Source organism: Suncus etruscus, chromosome 13 (assembly GCF_024139225.1).
Source record: "Suncus etruscus isolate mSunEtr1 chromosome 13, mSunEtr1.pri.cur, whole genome shotgun sequence".
NCBI lineage: Eukaryota > Metazoa > Chordata > Mammalia > Eulipotyphla > Soricidae > Suncus > Suncus etruscus.
The window spans coordinates 78,737,793-78,760,632 of record NC_064860.1 but is presented as its reverse complement, the minus strand read 5'-3'; the positions used below and the strand labels follow the sequence as shown (position 1 = coordinate 78,760,632).

Here is a 22,840-nt window from a genome sequence, read left to right as displayed (position 1 = left end):
AAATGTGTATTTTTTTCTAGAAAATAAGCTAATAAAAATCAGGTTATTTTATGTAAACTGTTACAGGAATAAAGCACCCCATAAGGAATTTAAGTTATTTTAGTAGTTTTTTTGTTGTTTATTTTGGGGCCACTTACTATATAATTTGGCTCTAACATTGGTTCTAATCTCAGGGATCATTCCTGGTGCTATTCAGTGAGCCAAGGGATCAAGTTAAGGTCATTTGCATGTAATGCAAACACCTTAATGCCCGCACTATTTCTCCAGTTTCAAGAATTTTAGTTTATTTTAACTTATTTTTGTTGTTTTTATCACTCACCCAGAAATTCTCAGGGTTTTCTCCTGGCTTTACATTCAGGAATAATTCCTGGTGGTGCTCAGGAGACTATGTGGAATGCTGTTAGTGATGAAATGTGTGTCAGCTGATTGCAAGGTAAGCACCAGACCCATTGTCTATCTCTCTAGAATTTGTTTATTAAAATAATTTTATTGTTAAGATGAATATATGACTTCAGTTAATTTGGAGGACTATAAGAATTAATCAGGAGAATAAATAGGTATGATACCCAATAAACTAATAGTCCCACAAAATAGGAAGTTACTCCTAAAGGTAACTTTTGGGGCAAAAAAAAATTAAAAAATCAGAAATAGGCTGTGAGAATAGAAAACTCAGATCATCCCAAACCTAAGAAAAAGAATAAAGAGTCTGTATGTAACCTTTATGTTTTGTTTTTTATTTATAAGCATAACAATAATCTAAATATGTAATAGAACATTCATAATTGAAAAAATAAGCATAATAATCAGTGCTAATAAGACCCCCTGCAAAAACTTATCATTGCTTTAATATTTATAGTTGTGTTAAGTAAGTAAAGAAATTTGAATTTGAATTGAGTTTTTAAAACAAGTGATTGAAATTATTCTTTTATAATTTATTAGAAAATATTAATGTGCACATACTAAGTATAATTCTTGTTAAATAGAGCTCACTCAATTTGAAGTACAGTACAATTGTCCAATAATAAATTAGCTTTATTTGCTTTATAATTAAAATAAATAATATACACATAGTTGAGCAATTAGACATGCTTTCTATTTTCTAAGTTACTGTTTGATTATAATTATGATTTATGCATAATTTTGAAGCAAAGTACTTTAAGATTTTTACCAAATTCTTCTAACTTAAACTACTCATTATACTTTGAACTGCACAAAGGTGTCATATTTTCATATCTGTCTTTTTCTTTTACCAGCAGGCAATCAAAGTAATGTCTATACTGGCCTTGTATTTGATATTTATGGTTATATTTATTTCAACCATGGACCTGTAGACAGTATGGTATATTAATCTTTCTATCCTCTCTTACTCAACATGGGACCTCATATATGGTCTGTTGAGCACTAGCTAGCTTTCAGTAAATATCTACAGAATTAAATTGGATGAGAGGACAGAGAAATTATACTAAGAATCTAGATAATGCAAACTGTCAGTCAGTGTTTAACTAAGCAGTAAAGGTGAAAGAGGCTGAGTGTAAATTCTTGCATTGCTAGAGGGAGCATAAGCACAGAGGCTGCCAGATTGAAAGTACCAAAGAGCAGAAATATATAATTTATTTAGCACTTAATATGTATCAGGCACATAGTGAAACATACATGCCCCATCTCATTCAATCACAGTGACATTACATGGTAGGAAGGATTTATCTTATTAGAATATCCATGAGAAGGCAAAGGTAATATGGACTGATGGTTAAGATGTTATGGATTCTGCTTTTCGATTTGAAATTGATTCTTGGTTTTTGACAGTCAGAACTCTCATAGCACTGGTCTAGAGAGTAACTTCAAGGAAAATGTGGAAATAGTTTTAATGCTCCTCTGAATGTAAAATAGTTTCTGATATTATTACCAAATTTCTGTTGTTCATCTTCTACTTGAGTGTCTGCTTAGTATTTAAAATAGCTCACTACCTGTTCCTGGAAAACCTTCGTAAGTTTTTGCTTATTAAATTGACACTGTCAGATACTCCAAACTAATTTTGTTCCCAAAACATATATTGCATTTTTTTTTTTTGGTTTTTGGGCCACACCCTGTGACGCTCAGGGGTTACTCCTGGCTATGCGCTCAGAAGTTGCTCCTGGCTTCTTGGGGGACCATATGGGGCACCGGGGGATCGAACCGCGGTCCGTCCTAGGTTAGCGCAGGCAAGGCAGGCACCTTACCTCCAGCGCCACCACCCGGCCCCATATATTGCATTTTTTAGAGCCTCTGTAATACTACTCCTTAGAAAAAAATTCCTATTTGGTTGAGGTTAAATTATAGTTTCTTCACAAAATGGAGGTTTTACTATTAGGATATCTGCTTGCTGCTATTCCTTTCCATAGTTTATTTTTGTCAAAATGTTGCTGAATTAGAATTAACTTTTTGGTCATACTTAGATACTTCCAAACCACCTAATAAATCCTGTGATAGTAAAGATAATAAGATCTATATCTTATCTAAAGTTAAATGTTAATTGTTCGGTGCAATGTTTTTAATCATTTCCTGCCCATGGTCCCTTTCCATTTTTTTCCTTTCCTCAAATCCACCTTCTTATCCTACTGATTGACTCCTCAGTTTCTTGTGATGAGCTGACATTTCTACAAATTTTACATGTGGCCTCCTTATAATGGAAGCCAATAAGGGTTCTCTGGTCCCCAGTTGAAAATAATTCCAAAATGCAAAGTCTGTGAAGGTGGTAAAACCAGAATTAGTACTCATGATATGTCTTGCATTCGTTTTAACTGCCTAGTAAGAGAGGTTCAATTTTAGGGAAATGATTAGAATCATTTAATGCCTTTATAAAATGACTAATATCCTGGTTCAACCTCTAGTCTATAAAGTCAGAATTTCAGACAAGGGGATATTAAGCATTTTAAGTTTATACTAATGTAGAATGTACTCTGACATAGCATAGAAGCCATTTCCTATACTAATGTATGGACCTAGGAAAGATCTACCCAGAAAATAACATTCTTTAATTATGGTACCCCAATTATTTATATGATTTCCAAATTAGATATTCACATTATTTAATTATATCCCACCACTATGTCACAATCTATAAAATGTGCTGTACTTCCAGCATATATCAAGGATTTCAGTACAATAAAAACAATTTTAATTCTTATGATGTTATTATTTTCAGACAAGATGCATGTCAGTAACTATGGTGAAAGAGAATCTCAAAGACTTTCTCATTTGTCTGAGACATTTCTCATTTGAGACATTGACTCAAATATGCTTGCACAAATAACCCAAACTGCATTAGAGTTGTGGCTTCTATTAAAGAGTAAAATCTAATTAAGTGTCATTAAGTAAAATCCTTCAGGAAAGATACTAGACTTGCGTTACTAACTACGGAGAGAATAAGCACTGAGAGAAGGCTGAATAAATGCTAGACTTTCTGATTCTAGTCATAATTCAAATGGAATTATATTACATGTACATAATTTTCAAATTTCAGTCTAGTGAAACTGATTCCTGATTTTGATTTGACTCTATAAAAAGTGTTCAGACACTGAGCTTTGCAATGTTAAGCTTTTGCATAAATGACTTTCTTACAAGTAACTTGGGTATTTCAAGAATATCAGTGGACAAAGGAAAGAAATAGTAATAAATTATTCATTTGTTAACTTTGACTTTTATTCCTCTGTAGACTTCTGTTTGGATTTGCTTTCAGTCAAATGAAAAGCTCAAGAATTAAAGAACCAAAGAAAAATGTTCACTGTTTTCACCTCAAGGATCCTTTCAACACTGTTGAATATTCCACTGATATGCTACTTATATCAGATCCCATGCAGATGGCAAAAACTGACCAATAAGAGGAGATGTAATGTATTTACTGGACCAGATGCATTCAGAACAAAAAGATGTAAATTCAATCAGAACAGAGGTAACAGGTATATTGAACCCAGAATCAGATGTATCAGATGATTCCGCTAGCACTAGGGGAATCTAAACACTCTCAGTCCTTTATTTACTTATTCACTTTTTTTTTTTTTTTTTTGGGTTTTTGAGCCACACCCTGTGACGCTCAGGGGTTACTCCTGGCTATGGGCTCAGAAGTCGCTCCTGGCTTGGGGGACCATATGGGACATTTACCCACGTGGACTACAATCAAATTCCTTAAGCAAAATAAAAAGTTATCTGAAAAAATTAATAGAATAAAGGAAGAAAGGATACTATCTTGATTTAGGGGTTTTCTGATTCCAGTCCTGAATCAAAAAACCAGTAGAAACTGTTCAGTAATGCAGGAAAAGGGGCCTGATAGACTAAGAAGAGAGTCATATAAGGAAGTATAAGAACATAAAGATGTTTTCAAGCCAGTTACCTGTTTGGGTAATGGGAGTTTAATCCTGCTGCTGGGGAAACCATAAAAGCAAAAATGGAAAACATAATTTAGAATTTCTGCCACCTAAGGGGTAAGACAGTTTATATAGTCATTCTCACCATTTATTCAGTGTTGCTTGTGGTACATTAATTCTGCCCAAAGTAAAATATATCCCCAAGGGGTCAGTGAACTATGAAGTCATAAAGCAAAAAGATAGAACATAATAACCTCTGTGGCAGATATACATGTGCTTATTGCATACTGTTCTTTTCAGAATTATAATATGTTCTCACATGGACACTATGGACATTTAAATTACCCAAACTTTCATTGGCAGTCATTGGTGACCCTACTTGTGGCATCTCCAAGTATCCAGGCCTTAGAAATATTACTTGGGCCAATTTATGAGCAATTCTGACATTCTCTATTCAGATGTAATCAGATCTTCACCCCTCTCACATAATGAAGGAAGCTGTGCTCAAGTATGAAACCCTGACCTCTTAGAAGAGCACATTAAATTTTCAGCACATCCACATGCATTTTTAAAATATTGATTTTTTTGTATTGTTAAAGAAGACATGGTTTATTTGTTAGAATGTAAAGCTTTTTAACTAAGAAAAGAGACACACACTGACTGAAAATTTTGGTGGAGAGAAATAGCCTCATGATAAACTGGTCCATAGTGCAAAACTTGCCACAAATAGTTAGGGAGTGCCTTTAGGGAAGGAAGAGATCATTGCAACAAAAATACTTGAAAATGATCAATCTAGAGAATAGCTGGGTGCCAAAAGGAGATAAAGTGATGATAACATTTCTGTAATAATAATGAAAGCCACTGTGTCTAAAAGGGAAGAGAACTAGAAAGAGGAAGAGGAGAAGATAGTAGAAGAGGAGGAAGAGGAATAGAAGGAGAAGACAGAACAAAGGAAGTGGAGAAGGAAGAAGATGTCTGCCCTAGTGGCAGACAGTGGGAAGGTAAGAAGTTGGTAAACTAGAGATATTGGTGGAGGAAATTATGCACTGGTGAAGGGAAGGGTGTTGGACATTGAATGAATTAAATTCAATCATGAACAACTTTTTAACTGTTTCTCATGGTGAATAAATGAAAAATTATTAAACTTAAAAAATAGTTTTGTTTCAACTCAATCTTTCATAATGTCTACAACAAAGTGAAAAAGAATATACATACTAAATGAAAATATTTTGGTGAAATGGAGAGGGAAGAGAGATATAAGGTTTGTTATTCATATTCCTAGATCTAAAGAGAGTTTTATTCTATATTACTTATTTTACTGTTTTCTAGTCAAATTTATTACATGGAAATTACTAAAATGCACTTTATGCATTACAATCTTGTTTAGAGAAAGATGGCTAGAGTATGTATTACAATTCTTTTTTAACTCACTTTCCTATATAATTAATAATATTATTGTTTCAATTAATAATTAATAAAATTATATTTAAGGAAAAGGTTTTCCTTGATGTGACTTTAGAAGAAACTTCTCAATTTATGCATTCTAATTGCATATTTGTATTATCTAATAAATATTATAAAAAAGATTAAACAAGAAAATAATTTTATGTATTTCATATATGCATTTCATATTCATCAGACCTTACACTAAGTGGCCAAAAGCCTGAAAAGATAGGTCTTTATTTATTTTGATGATGTTTCTAAACTTTGTGGACATTCTGATAACAATTTCTATCATCATTTTCAATAAAATGTAATAATATAGTTATAGTTGCATGTCACTAATAAGTTTCCTTCTTCTCCCTCACAATAATGTTCCTAATTTTTTTTTTTTTCTTGCCTGGGTGGCACAAATCCTGTCCCAGTTCTGACTAAGGCTTTCGGTGGGACCTATATTTTTTTTTTTCTTTTAGTACACTACTGCTTTTTTCCTGGTAAAACAAAGGAATGTCTTCACCTGCATTTTTTCTTTCTTTTTTTTTTTTTAAACAAAGGGCACATTTTTTTCTACACACCTGATATATTTTTCTAATACCTCATGGTGGACTTTATAAAATTGAAAGAATATTTTCTATTATATATTATGACAATTTCTTTTTTTTTTAGTTAATCCTAAATTGTTGTGCATCTTTTATACTTTTTCTTTCTTTTTTTTTTTTAACACCACCCATCACCAGTGCAACATTCCCATCACCAATGTCCCAAGTCTCCCTCCTCACCACCCGACCCCCCCTGTACTATTATGCTGAGTGAAATAAGTCAGAGAGAGAGAGAGAAAAACGCAGAATGGTCTCACACATTTATGGGTTTTAAGAAAAATGAAAGACATTCTTGCAGTAATAACTTTCAGACACAAAAGAGAAAAGAGCTGGAAGTTCCAGCTCACCTCAGGAAGCTCATCACAAAGAGTGATGAGTTTAGTTGGATAAATAACTACATTTTGAACTGTCCTAATAATGAGAATGTTCCTAAAATTTAATCATTGTGTTGGCTTATCTTAATTTATTACTTTTTAATTAATTTATTAATAAAATCATTTGGAGAGTCACACCCAGCAGTACTCAGGGGTTACCCCTAGCTCTGTGCTCAGAAATTGCTCTCAGCAGGTCTGGGGACTATATAGTATGCTGGGGATCCAGCCAGGGTTTGTCTTATGTTGGCCGTATGCAAGGCAAAGGCCCTCCCACGATGTTATTGCTCTAGCCCTATTAATTACATCTTAAACATTAAAACTGCTTTGCTATATATCATCAAACTAAAAATTCTATAACATCATTTAAAATTATTTGCTTTTAAAAATATTGCTGGGCGTTGAGAGGTAATACAGTGGGAAAGGTGCTTGCCTTACATACATGTCACTTGGATTCCATCAGTACTACCATGCTCCATATCAACTCCAGAACTGATTCCTGTGTGCAGAGCCAAAATTAAGCTCTTAGGACTGCTGAGTGTGAGTCAAAACTGAAACAAGACAAAAACTTAGAAACAATGCTATAGTAAAGGTTATTGACTCAGTTGATAAATGCTTTTCTTAATCATGGTATGTTTATTGTTCAAATTTTCCAAACATGCATAAAATTTTCTTCAATGTGATTAAATATACTTTGAAATAAAAAGAAAATTTAATGTTTCAACAGAAGTATGAGAAGCACTATATTTTCAAATCTTTAAAAATATTTGATGTGATCCAAGTTTTGGACATCCTCCCATCAAATATATTAAAATGATATTTTAACTTCTGTTTCACTGATTTCTGAGGAGAATATAAGGAATTATGAAATTATGTGTAATTATTTCCCTTTGAGACAACTGGACCTTTCCCATCTAAACCAGAATTGAGCTTAGTTTTGTGTCTGGTCACTGTAACAGTAATAGAACTATATTACATTCATAACTAGAAGTGACAAGAAAAACCACATTCAACTCATTCTTTTTTTTCAAGAACAAGGAATATTAGAAAAGTGATGGTCCTTCACTTTATTTTACAATGCTGTGTAATGCTAAAGAGAAATGATCTAAGTATTCAACTTAAAATATAATTTAAACAAGAATACATTACTATCACTGCTATTTAGCATCATTTGCTGTCCCAACATTTTATGTAAAGATAGAAAACTTACACAATTTGGCTTCCTGGTATCTCTCAGCACAGCTGTGTTGTGCCATTACTGATCCCTAGGTTTGAAATTGTTTAGTATTTCCAGGATGACTTCTTTGTCCTTGAGCACTCTGCTTGGGGTGGTCTCTCCTCCTAAAAGGATCCTGGAATTGTCTCTTACACAATTCCAGAAATTAATTACTGAGAAATAAAATATGATAAGCCATAATATAAATTGGAGAAACATTTGGTAAATTTATAAATATCTTGTAGGATTTTTGTTGTTGTAGTTTGTTTTGGTTTTTTGGTTTGGGGGCCACACCCAATAGTGCTCATGGTTACTCTTGATTCTGTGCTCAGAAATAACTTCTAGCAGACTTGGGGGACCATATGGGATGCTGGGAATCAAAGTTAGGTCTGTTCTGGGTTGGCTACATGAAAAAAAAATGCCTTACCGCTATGCTATTACTTGGCTCTGTAGTTTTATACAAAAAAAAAAAAGAAAATGTTTTAAAAAAAGAAAAAGAGGAATGGAAACCCCGAGGTATCAGTGTACCTTGAAATACAATCAGATATATTTTATAAAGTTACAAGAATAGCTGAATTCTCTCTTTCTTACACACACAGTACACAGTCTATTCTTTAAAAATTATAAAAAGTAAATAGAAAGATCAGTAAAGATTCACATATTGTAAGGTTAGAAGAGTCAACTGCTTCTCATTTCAATCCTTTGAGAAATGTGTCAGGCAGCAAGGACTCACTTAACTCAAGGATTAGGAAACCACACACATTATTAAAACGTTTGAATTGATTCACGTAGTATCCAGTAAATCCTTTTAGTTGGACAAAATGGTCCAAGGGAAAAATGTTAAAGACATGATTATGTCAAGAAGCCATATTATGCCTAGATATTGTGTTTAAGTAGAGAGAGAAGTGCCCTATCAAGTTTCTAAATTGAAACTAGAAATATATATTAATGAATTAAAAGATATTAAAATTTTGACCACATTATTTGTGAACTATACTGTCACAATTATGACTACTCTTTACTAGGATAGTTAAAAATTAAAAACACCAGGTTTCAGAATTCTATAGTGAAGGAGGCTGAACATCTACTTAGATTCTAAGGAATATTATTTTCAACTATCTTCTATCAAATGTAGCTGAGTATGACTGAGAAAATCAGTACTCTGAGGTTGAAAATCAGTCTGTGGAAACAACAGGTGGGAAGCTATTTTCATGTGGTAGAACATAAAAGAAAGTTTAATCTCCTACTTTTGAAACTATATTATTGTGTTTTTTATAAAATTTATTATTTGTTTTTGGTGGCTACACCTGGAAGACTTCAGGAATTAATTGAGGCTCTGTAATCAGCGATCACTCATAGAGGTACTTCGGGGACTATTTGGAGTTCTGGAGAGGGACCCCAAGTAAGATGCATACAATAAAATATTCTTACTTATTTTACTACATCTCCAATCCTCTACTGTACTGTTCTAAAGGATACCCTGATAGAATTTTAAAGACATTTTAAGATTAAATATTTTAAGATAAAAATAAAATTAAGGGTCGAGAGATAGCATGGAGGTAAGGTGTTTGCTTTGCATGCAGAAGGTCAGTGGTTCAAATCTCAGCATCCTATGTGGTCCCCGGGACTGCTAGGAGCTATTTCTGAGCATAGAACCAGGAGTATACCCTGAGCACTGCCGGGTGTGACCCTAAAAACAAAAAAAAAAATTAAATTAAATTAAATTAACTTAAATTAAAAATGGTTCATAAAATACTATAGTCAATGCATATACCTACTAGTCTTATATGTCTATTAATGTTTTGACTATTTAAAATTTTTTAGCTAAATAATGACAGTAGAACAAATATTATCTTAAAAATAATTCAATTCAATCTAATACATAGAATTGAACCTTAACTGCCAGTGAATTGACACTGCAGATATGCCAAGTGTTGCAGAATCCATTGAACCTCTTAGACATTGATTAATTAATATAATGCAAAAGGAAGTTTTAAATTCTAAACAAATTTACAACAATGACAAAACAGGATATTCCCTATAATTATGTCCAGAAAAACATAACTATATGTTTTACATAGGTGTGTATATACATATGTGTACATAATGATCACAAACCCCACATGCAGAAAAATCTTTGTAAATAATCACAGAGCTTCCAGATTTTATTCTGAAGCTATTATTTGAATTAATTACAGAATAAAAATATTGATGAATTAAATCTTCTTAGAATAATGTAACAGGTTTTTTTTTATAAATTTGTAAAAAAAAACTATGCTACACTTGAGACAGTCTGTTTTATTTGCCTCAAAACAGCCCAACACTGATATCTGAATTCAAGGTATGATAATATTTTGTTTGACTGATTAAATAGAGCATGACATAAAATAGAGCTGAAAAAATCACATAATTTAGTATGATGTATTTTTTGTTAAATCTATACCAACTCTCCTGCTTTAAAAAGAATCTCACTAATGACTGATATAAAAACCTTTAGTCCAATTACAGGTATTAAAATTCTATGCTAAGCATGACTGAATACTGTATTCTTTCTATCAATATTTATACAGTCAGGCACCAGGCAAAAGTAAAGTTTTCCCTTGCAATGGTTTATCATTACTAACAGTGAGTACACATAAAGCAAATAAAAATGTTCTGTATCATTAGCTCATCCCCACAGATTCAAATGAAAATGGAAAATACAAAATGCCTATATTGAATTCATGAGCAAACTAAATTTAATATGATATCAAGATAATTTTGTTTAGTGCAGAATAGTCCAAAAAGCAAAAATACTGTTCATTCTACTAAGACATTTGCTACCATGTTTATTTTAAAATACTCTTATTGAATATAGTTATTAGTTTTATTTATGAGCATGCATATATAGGGTACCATATAATGTTAGGCATGTATTTCATGTGTAATATATGTTCATTATATGTATATGTGTATGATTTCTAACTGTTTTTAATTTAATAATACATAAGCATATATATATATATATATATATATAATTTTTTTTTTGGTTTTTGGGCCACACTTGGTGATGCTCAGGGGTTACTCCTGGCTATGAACTCTGAATCACTCCTGGCTTGGGGGACCATATGGGATGCTGGGGGATTGAATCGCAGTCTGTCTTAGGTTAGTGCATGCAAGGCAGATGCCCTACCACTGGTGCCATCGCTCTGGCCCCAGATAAGCATATTTTTATGTATTTTCTGGGGAGGGATTTGGAACACATAAAATGGGATTTAGTGCTGACTCCTAATTCAGTGCATGGGAGTTGCTTCAGGTAGTTCCTGGGGGAATATGTAGTACCAGAGATTGAAATACGGTCACCTGCATACAAAGTATGAACTTGGTTATTTAAGGTAATTTTCAGGACTTCAATTTTCAGGACTTAAATATATATACACATAATAATTCTGGTAGTAGTCTGACATTTTAAATAAATGATTAACTATTTAAAATTAGTCAATATTTTCTGAATACATTTGAAGTGATTCTTAAACTCTAATTTTAACAAAATATATCATCACTTTTTAGGAAAACAGTCAATGCTCATTCTTTATAATTAAAAATTGAATTTATAATATTTTATAATTTTATATATGATAAATGATGTGATAGCCTGCAATTACAATTTTCTAACAGAAAGTATTCCTTATTTTTATAAATTTTTTGATTTTCATAGATTTTACTTAAAAATGTTCTGTCACTTGTTATGATAAATATTTTATTTTTAATTTATTATTTATGATATGTTATTTTGAATTATATTAATTTGGTTTTTTAGTGAGAAACATTTTCCAAGGTATTTTATTTAATTTTCCATGAACCCATTTTAAATATTACATTTATTTGACTTGGTTACAACTTTCTTATCTGAAAATGGAAAGGATTATACTTCTGTGCATATTAAGATTAAAAATATCAGGGCTGGAGTGATAGTGCAGAGGTAGGGCAATTGCCTTGCATGTGTCTGATCCAGAACAGACCTCAGTTCGATTCCTGGCCACCCAGATGGTCCACCAAGCCAGGAGTGATTTCTGAGCACCTAGTCAGAAATAACCCCTGAGCATCACTGGGTGTGGCCCAAAAACCAAAAATAAACATCTTCTATGATTTATTATTAATTCATAATTGTTATACATTTCAACTGGAAAGCTATATTAAATAAAATTACACTCAATTTTAATGAAGTCTTAAAAATTAAGATAAAGTATTTCAACAATATTAAAGACAATATAAAACAAGAATGAAAAGATAAAATAAAATGAAACATATTCTTCCTCTGTGTATCATAAAAAATTTAGTCATATTTAATTATTTTACTATAAACCATATCCTTATTAACAGCAGCTGTTAAATCTCCAAGCAAGCAAGGTTTTTATTTTATATTTAACACTCACATAATTTAAATCTTCTTATTTAAAACAAACAAATCACAGTCTTATGTGATTAGAAAGATCATATTTGGCAGTTCAGATTTTTGGCAAAACAAAAACTAAAAAATATTCTCATGAATAATTTTCAAAAATTTATTGTTGGCATGAAATTTTCCTATACATGGATGTACATGGAATCTATTATGCTGAGTGAAATAAGTCAGAGAGAGAGAGAAAAACGCAGAATGGTCTCACTCATCTATGGGTTTTAAGAAAAATGAAAGACACCCTTGTAATAATAATTTTCAGACACAAAAGAGAAAAGAGCTGGAAGTTCCAGCTCACCTCAGGAAGCTCACCACAAAGCGTGATGAGTTTAGTTAGAGAAATAACTACATTTTGAACTGTCCTAATATTGAGAATGTATGAGGGAAATGTAGAGCCTGTTTAGGGTACAGGCGGGGGTTGGGTGGGGAGGAGGGTGATTTGGGACTTGGGTGATGGGAATGTTGCACTGGTGATGGGTGGTGTTCCTTTTATGACTGAAACCCAAACACAATCATGTATGTAATCAAGGTGTTTAAATAAAAAAAAATTAAAAAAAAAATAAAAAAAAAAAAAGAAAATTGCTCAACAATAAATTAATATGGAAGAAAATAAAAAAAAATATGGACTTTAATGCCGTAAAAAAAATTGTAATTCACTATTATTCTCAATAAAAATTATTTTTAAAAAATGTAAAAAAAAAAAAATTTATTGTTGGCATATTTTCTCACCTCAAAAATTGTTTTTATTCATGGACTATACTTGGTTATGTTCAAGGCTTACTCCTGGCTCTGTGCTCAGAGGTGACTTCTGGTAAAGTTTGGAGTTATATACACTATAAGGCTGTAAGGATCAAATAGGGCATATTCATGGTAAATGCCTCAATCATTGTTCTATCTATTCAGGCCTAAGAATATTTTTATTCTTTTTTTACTTTATTTTTATTGTGACAAGTTCATTACACAGAATTATTTACAGTACATAGTGACAATGAATGAAAGGCTTTCCCACCACCAATGTTGTCCTCCCTCCACTCCTGTTCCCAGCTTATCTCCCACATCTCCCTCCTTTACCCCCCAGAATCCTAGTGTAACTGGTCTCCACCTTACAGCTTGTTATAGGTTGGGTATCTATTCTGTTTGGTGTTCCAATCTGGTCATTTTTTATTTACAGTACATGCTCATATGACTGGTCCTGGTATCATTCTTTTCCCCCCTCATTTTATGAGGCTGAATGATTCAAGTTATGCTATTCTGTTGGAGATAAAAAGGTTAAGGAAAAGAGAAGAAAAAACTTGATATCAACTACTAAAATAGAAAGAAAAAAAATCACCAAATAATATCCCCAAAAGTGAAAAAGAAAGAAAAAAGGGGAAGAAAAAAGAGAAGTGAAATAATATCAAAAAACAAACAAAAAAAATAAAGCAAAATAAAACCAGAAAAAGTGGTGCAGTGGCAGGGCTTGGTGTTACCCCACCATTTTTTTTTTTTTGTATAGGCACAGTAAGTATTGGGGAAGGAAGGAAATTCCCGTGGCCTAAGAGATTCAGGGTTTCTCTACTCTTGAAGCATATTGTCATGGGAACAACCACTGGCTCCATACCTTCTCATTGCCATATCCCAGGGTTTTTTTGTTTTTTGTTTTTTTGTTTTGTGGTGTCAGGAACCTTTCCTCTCGGTTGTGGATGAGAAAATAAGGCTACTGTATCAAGCAATCTTGGTATTTTGCGCAGGTCCTAGGAAAAGCCTAGGATAGTTTTTAAGGTTCTAGAGAGGTACTGTTCCAACATTGTTGGTGTGTTCAGTTTTTTGTATCATGTGCTCCATGTGTTTGCTCGTTCCCTAAGCCGAAGTCTAGAAAATTATGGTTCCAAAGGTTCTGCTCAGTCTCTGTTGTCAGAATTGGGCTTTGCACTAAGAAATCTTGATTTTTGTAGGAGACCTGGGCTATAGCCTAGGGTAGGGTTTCCCTTAATGGTCTCAAGGTACATTCTGCCCAGTCACGATTGTCAAAGTCAGTTTTCTGTAGTTAGCGCTCTTATTTTTCATAGTTCAAAGGATGATACATCTTAGAAATATTTTTTTATAAATATAAATTCCTATCAAAGCACCAGAAATTAAATTTTATTTTCTTTAAAATTAACATTGAACTGGAAAGACATTATATGTAATAAAGCACTATAGTTGCATATGACTGACCCATGTTTAAAGCTATGGCATTACAGTCTCCAAAACACTGCCCAGGGTTAACTTCTCAACAAAGAGCCAGGAATAGTTTCTGAGCACTGTTGGTTGTGGTCCCAAATATTTTTCCCAAAGAAAAAAACACTTATTTTACATATTCAAATCCTAATAGAAACTTAGACCTTACAGTTGAAGATAGACATTAGGTATCATAAGTGGGACCTAGACTAGGCCTTACTTCAGTGAAATTATTGTTGTTTATTTAAGTTTGGGGTCATACCTGGTGGTGCTTAGAGCTTACTCCTGACTGTTTAGAGATCATACTTATGGAAGTAAAGGAACCATTCCTGAGCTCAGGTATAACCTGTGTGAAAGGCAATTACCCTAACCCTGAATTATATCTTCAGTGAAATATTTATTTGAAAAAGATGTTAGGACAAAGGAAAGAAAATTAGTAATATACACAAAGAAAAACCAATTGAACACACAGCAAAGAAGGGTCCTTCTTAAATTCCAGGAGAGATGCCTCAGAAGAAAGCAAACCTTCAAGAATCTTGTCCTTGAACAGTCAGATAACAGAAATGAAAACAACTAGATCGCTATTGCTTAAACTATCAGACTGTGGTATTTTGTTATTGCAGTCCTACAAAACTAATAGACTTATATGAAAATATTTAATATAACAACATTTCTAAAGTACACTATCACAACTCTTAAGAAATTCATATAATTCAGAAGCAGTTTATGCTATTTTACACATATTTTTAGTACTGAATAGTTATCTTCCAAAACATAAGTCTAGTCAAACATTTAAAATTAAAGCATGCCTAACATATTTATACAATATAATTTTGTGTGATATAAAATGATAAAAACTAGCCAAGTTTATTATTATTATACAAAATATATTAGCATGAGAAATTATGTTACTGTTGCTGTAAATGAATCACTTTTCAGAACCTCTAAATTAATGTGCTAAACAGTATGCTATTTACTCAATAAAAATGTAAATATACCATTTTTTTTCTGAAAGAACAATGGTTTGACTGAAATATATGACTCTTTGGGCAGTTTAGATATTGATAGAGAGTTCAGCAGTAGATGCACTCTAAGTTATATTTTGATCAAAGCAGCTATCTTCTGGTCTATAGTGATAAATTTCCACAGTTGAGAAGCTGCACTTAAAAATGAATATAATTCAGTTCAATAAGGGAGGAAAAACAACTTGGCATTCTATGACTGATTTTTATTTGCTTAAATTTGTGTCTCAGCAATTTATGCTTCCTCCAAACATAAAGTACTGGTCAGGGATTTTAGAATGAGTAAGAATCACAGTTCAATTAGACAGTTCTGCTTAAGTGATCTAATCCCAAAATAGTTTCAAGGATGAGGGTTTTGGGTTCAGGACAGAAACGTGAATAGTTTCCTGCTAGTCCTGCTCATTTGTTCACTAATCCAAGAATAAATTAAAACTTCTCTGTACCAAGAACAGTGGAAAACTCAGTGCAATGCATAAAGTAACCAAGATATATTTTCTACTCCTGCATATTTCTCTTGGAGAATCAGATACCACTTAAATATCAAATCACTCTCAGGATGAATTTTCAAGATTGATCCTTATATACCCTGTTCATTTATACTGCTAGTAGATTCGTATTTATACTACTCTTCTACATATTTATTGTCTTTCTTACTTTATTCTAGGACTAAAAATATATGTAGGTCATCTATTCCCATCTTAATTTTCTGCTCATATCTCTTTCAGCACAAGGGAGAGTTTATTCTGCATTTAAGTTATTGACATTCATTTGCTTATCTATTCAATGATTTAACAAACTTTATTTTTATAGATTTATAATCAGTGTTTATATGTCTCATAAACCTACAGCTGTCACTATCATTGTTCTAATACTAGCAAATACTTAATTCTATCCTTTCCTCCCTTCCCTTTCCTCTTCTCCCATTCCTTTCCTCCTTTTCCTTCTTTTTGTATTTTCTTTTATTTTACTCTCAATTTCTCTTTCCTTCACATTATTTCCTTCCTTTCCTTCCTTCCTCCTTGCTTTCTTTTCCTTCCCTTCCCTTCCATCCCCCTCCCCCTTCCTTCTTTCCTTCCTTTCTTCCTTCCTTCCTTTCTTTCTTCCTTCCTCCCTTCCTTCCTCCCTCCCTCCTTTCTTCCTTCCCTTCCTTCCTCCCTTTCCCTCCCTCCCTCCCTTGTTCTCTTTTCTTTCCTTCCTTCCTTCCTTCCTTCCTTCCTTCCTTCCTTCCTTCCTTCCTTCCTTCCTTCCTTCCTTCCTTCCTTCCTTCCTTCTTTCCTTCCTTCCTTCCTTTTATCCTTCCTTCCTTTTCCTTCCCTCCTCCTCCCCTCCCCCTTTCTTTCTTCCTCCCTCCCTCCCTTCCTCCCTCCCTCCCTCCCTCCCTCCCTTTTTCCCTCTTTCCCTCCCTCCCTCTCTTTCCTTCCTTCTTTTCTTCCTTCCTTCCCTTCTCTCCCCTCCCCCTCCCCCTCTTTTCCCCTTCCTCTCCCCTTCCTTCCTTCCTTCCTTCCTTCCTTCCTTCCTTCCTTCCTTCCTTCCTTCCTTCCTTCCTTCCTTCCTTCCTTCCTTCCTCCCTCCCTCCCTCCCTCCCTCCCTACTTGTTTTTTGGGCCACATCCGGTGATGCTCAGCAGTTACTCCTGGCTATGTGATCAGAAATCCATCCTGGCTTGGGGGACTATATGGGACGCTGGGGTGGGGGGTGTCAAGCCAGGGGATCAAAATGTGGTCAGTCCTAGTTAGTACGTGCAAGGCAAATGCCCTACCTCTTGTGCCACTGCTCTGGCTCCTTTCACATTTTTTCTTTCTTTTCTCCAATAGCCAAAATTTGAGAACCAATAGATAGGTTGGGTGTTAGTCTTGTAAATAACAAATAAGGCTCAATTCCCAGCATTCTACATGATCTCCTGAGTATTGCTAATTGTAGATCCCTGAGTGCAGAGCCAGGAGTAAACTCCTGAGCACCATTAGGAGCACCATCAAGTGTGGTCCCTCAAAATCCAAAAATATAATGATCAAGATATGTAGTTAAAATATGTTATACCCAAACTTTTAATTATTATCTTCATGTCTTCCTAGAGTGAGTTTTATTTCTCCCACTCTCTTTCATCATGTTTTTCTTTTGTTTGCAACATTAATCATGGCTATATATACTCAATATACCTGAGGTGTTAGCAGAAGATTCAAAGTTTTTAAAGTATATTTCTTGCTTTAATTTTAAGTAGAAATGAAGTTACAGAAATAGTTAAAAATTGAACTGTTCATTGACTTTACCAAAGAAAACCTCTACTTTCCCAATCTGAATAGGTTAAGAGATACTCTCCCCAAAGTTACTGAGCCTACAGTGTCTTCATTTTCTGTCTATGTTCTTTATTGTTTGCTATGCCCTGACAGATCCTGGGGGTTACTCCCAGTTATGTTCAAAATATTAAACCTGGGTCTTCTGCCTGGAAAGAATATACTCAGCCCACTGAACCATTTCTCCAGCCTTATTTTGTTTTCTTCATAGCCTCCAGTTTCATAACTATATTACATGAAGTGTATACAATTTTAGGCAAATACATTTATGGTTAAAGAAATCTCTGAATTGGGGCTGGAGCATTGGTGCAAGCGGTAAGGTGTCTGCCTTGCTCTCACTAACCTAGGATAGACCTCACCTCGATCCCCAGGTGTCCCATATGGTCTCCCAAGCCAGAAGTGATTTCTGAGCGCATAGTCAGTAGTAACCCCTGAGCATCACCGGGTGTGGATCAAAAACCAAAAAATAAATAAATAAATAAAAAAAGATAAAACAACAACCTCTGAGTTGGGGCCAGTGCAATAGCACAGCAGTAGGGCATTCACCTTGCATGGGGCCAACCTAGAACAGACCTCACTTGATTCCCCGCATCACATATGGTCCCCCGAGCCTGCCAAGAGCAATTTCTGAGCACAGAGCCAGGAGTAACCCCTGAACGCTGCCGGTTGTGGATCCTAAACAAACAAACAAAAATTTTGAATTAAAAATAAATTTTAATTTTATTTTTTCCCTTCCCAGTGTTGCTCTTGTTGCAATGACCAGGACTAGCATACAGTTCTTACTTGAGAATGCAATGATGATTTTTGTGCTTGCACATGTCTGTACTGAGGATGACACTTATTTAGTTGTGAAACTCAAGCATGTTTTGGCTGTAGTGCTCACTAGGGATTTCTATTGTTCTCAAATACAGCCGTACTTAAATTCCTAATCACAGCTTGCACTTTTTGAATCATGGTACTATTACTGTTCATACAACTGCTGTCTGTACTGGAAACAGCATATTCTGCTGCAGCACCCTGGGTTACAAAAAAACGGACCTGTGGGGACCATAATTGGTTTTTGAGCACAATACCTAAATTGATCTGATGTCAGTTTTTAATAATTTTGCCACTATCTGTCTTACTCTACTATAAATGTTACTAGTAAAAAGTTCATTCATTTTTCAATTAAAGGTCTAAGGTAAGGTTATAATATATAAAATGGTAATATGAAAATAAATTTGTGCAGTTAGATTATGAGATAATGTTGTGGTGAACTTTAGTCATTGTCATTAAAAACTAATCTGTGGGGCTGGAGAGATAGCACAACAGTATGGCATTTGCCTTGCATGCAGTTAACCCAAGACAGACCTGGATTCAATATCCGGTGTCCCATTTGGTCCCCTGAGCCTGCTAGAAAAGATTATTGAGCACAGAGCCAGGAGTAACCCCTGAGCATCACCAGGTATGGCCCCAAAACAAAAAATCAAAACAAATCTTTATTGAGGTATTGTGTTTTATAATACAAAAAAAGAAAAGTGTCTTGGTATCTCTGATTGGGTTTAGGAATTTGCATGTTTCACTGTTTTTTTTTCCACTTTGTTAATAACCAAAAATTTATAATAATGGAAGATGTACCTTCAGCCTAAACTCTGGCATGAAGACTATCTACAGACTAGGAGCAGCTGATCAACAATGAAGATAAAGAATGAGCAAGAACATATACTTATTATTAGAATCCAGGCTAATTTAGGATTCTTTCACTGTAAAATTATGCAGCCCATATTCATTATATGAACTTTATGGAGTTACCTAATTTACAGCTTCAACAAACACATATGGCAATTTATGTACTACATTTTTTTAAGTTATACTGATTTAGTAATCTTTTAAATTCTGTAAAATTTCAGGAAAACAGATTTGTCTATTACTGCTTTGCAAATCATTCTTCCAGAAAAATTATTTTAAAAAATTGGTGGTGGAAATGTGCACTGGTGAAAGATGGATGTTGGACTTTATATGGTTAAAACCCAATCATGAACAACTTTGTAACTGTATCTCTTGTTGACTCAATTAAAATTTTTATTTTAAAAACGTGTTCGAAAATATCAGCTGAGAAATGGTTCCGTGATAGAGCACAGCCTTGTAAGTCCACAAGATCCATCTCATCTCATAGTGCTGTGTGCAATTCTTTGAACTAGAATAGTAGAAATTACAACAAAATATGGTAAATTTGAGCAAATATGAATTTTTCTTAATCACTAGTCTCTTAAGGTCTGTCCTAATTTGCCTTTTCAACATAATGTGATATATATTGTATTTGTTATATACAGGAACACAGGCAATGTTTTTCTATTCAGAGAAAAAAATTATGTGTATATATGGTAAATTTTTAAATTTATTTAAAAATAAATATTTTTAAATAGTTTAAATTTATTTGAGATTTTATAATTTAATTTATAAAATGTAAATATTTTCAGCTTTTATATGTGAATATGGGGTAAGCATAGATAGTTTGCACTGAACAGGTATTTTTAAAAAATGAAATTATATTTACTTATGTAATTTGATGTTTCTGCAAATATTAATGCATTTTTAAAAGAAAAGTAGTAGAGTGAAAAGTATTTGGGACTAAAAGACTCATATGCTGTCCTTCATAGTACGGCTTGCATATTTACACATCATAACAGATGGTATTACCAAATGTATGTTCCATTAAATTTAAAACTTCCTTAGGGAGAGCAATTGCTTTTTACAATAAAACAATCACCCAAATTCAATGTTAAAGTAACACAAAGATCCTTTCGATAGAAAGTTTAATCTAAATGGCAAAGATAATTCCTCATATTTCACAGTTATATAGAAAACTAGTCATGTACTTTTCTTTCAAATTGAAACCAAGCCTCTGCCTTTGTCAGGATGTATTGCAATGCTATTTTGTATACACAAACATAAGATGAAAATTGTATTGACTACTTTAAAATACACTTTCAAAGAATTCATTAATCACCAAAAAAAGAAATAATGCCATTTCAATTTCAATATACAAGTCTTTACCTACTACTCTATAATTTGTTTCACACATAATGCTCATGGAGAAAGTTTCATTTCTTTTTGCAGAAATATTTAATGGCAAAGTCATAAATGTCAAGGAAATAATAACTATTTTTTCTAGTCTTTCTCACTTCAGTCTATGTACACTGATGCTTCCTTTACCATAAATAGATTTGTTTTTCTTTTCTTCATTATTCTTTATAGTCAGGCATGTGAGTTTATTTGTACTAATTTTTACTGCCCCTTGATAATGAGTTGCAAACATCAACTCACTAAATACCTATATCAATAAATCAGTATTAATAAATGTTTATAATATACATAGTAAGTTTTATTATATACATAGTAAAGGTGACCAGTACATCCTGCATAATATGAACTATTAAATATGTAATATCAATTATATGTGACCTTGGTCAGAGAGATAGTATAGTGGGTAGAGCTCTTGCTCTACTGGCCTAATCCCAGGTACTATAAATGTTTCTCCAAGTACCACCTGAAGTGATCTCTAAACCCAGAAAAAGGATTAAGTCCTGAGTACTATTGATAGTCATCCCAAAATTAAAAGAAAACTTATGAAATATGATACTGGAAATATAACATACTGTTCATCTTTGAAGGAGAATTAAGTGAACTCTCTTTAAGATTTAGAAAATAATAACTGTTTTATTTTGTTAGGGAGTTGGGAGATATTTGAGAACATCATGGTATATGGACCATACCTCCAAAAATAGAGTAAGTCATGATATGTGAAAAGAGCCAGTAATATATTCACAGGAAGTATATGCAAATTGAGAAATAAATAATGATTAATTTGACAATAAAGTGAGCAATTTTATCCTAATTTTATATATACATAATAGTTATACTAAATATATATAAAAATATGCTAAGATCAGAGCATATATAGTCTTTATCATATGGCAAATTGTCAATTTAATTTAGCTCTCAATACTAAGAGGGAAATATTACTAAGTGTTCTGCTACTTCAAGGCTAAAGTAGTTTTAGGTGGCTCAGAGACAGAGGATATAGAAGATTCATAACCAAAGAATCTAGATTCTATAGAGTTCTCATATAAAAAGATGGTATTAGGCTTAAAGATATGTGAATAGCATATTAAAATTAGGAGATAATAGAGTCTGACAATAAGCTGGTTATAAGGAGAATAGAGGTGATTATGAATGATCATCATGAAAGAACACTTCAAAAAGTTTTTACTTGCTTGGATGATGGGATTGGTGAAAAGATATTGCATGTCTGAAATTCTATTATTTATAACTTTGATTTTTACTGGCAAAGCCTAAATAAATATTTTTCAAAAAGAATAAAATTACCCCAATAACACACATAAAGAACACTGGGTACCTAAAATATTTGGAGTAGTTAAAAAACTGGATTCAGAAGATCTACCTAAACTATAACAAAGATGATATATAAAATTCTCAACTAAATATTGACAGTACATTTCACTGTGTAAGCCACAGATACCACCTACATAAGTCACTAGATACCACTAATAAAATTTAGTTCTCTTGTTCTCTCTGGAAGTAAGATGGATCTGAAATAGTTGTCATTACTTTTTAGCAGGAACAATACTATTGTTCCTAGGGCTGCATTCCATAGAAAAACCTACATTATGCCATACTCTGTTTAAAAGGGGTGGTCTTTGATTAATTCCTATCTAAGAAGAATCAACTCTGTCCTACCTTGGGAAATGAAATGACTTGTTTTGAGATACTTGCAGAAAAAAAAATAAAGAAGAGACACTTCAGGACCCACCATGCCATTTTCCATCTAGATATTTATACAACTTGTAGAATAGCCTAAAGAGTGGTTGAAAATAATACATGAGGAGAAAAATTATATTCCTAAGAGAACTATCTGAAT

General features: G+C 33.1%; 1 protein-coding gene and 1 non-coding gene across 2 annotated transcripts in view; one reads left to right on the top strand and one right to left on the bottom strand.

The window, feature by feature from the left end:
• EPHA6 (EPH receptor A6) overlaps positions 1–22,840 on the bottom strand; it is a 973,333-nt gene that overhangs the window by 607,410 nt on the left and 343,083 nt on the right. The window lies entirely within an intron of this gene.
• Positions 10,498–10,606, top strand: LOC126026951 (small nucleolar RNA SNORA15). Its single transcript, XR_007502134.1, has one exon. It is a non-coding gene; the product is annotated as a small nucleolar RNA SNORA15 (small nucleolar RNA).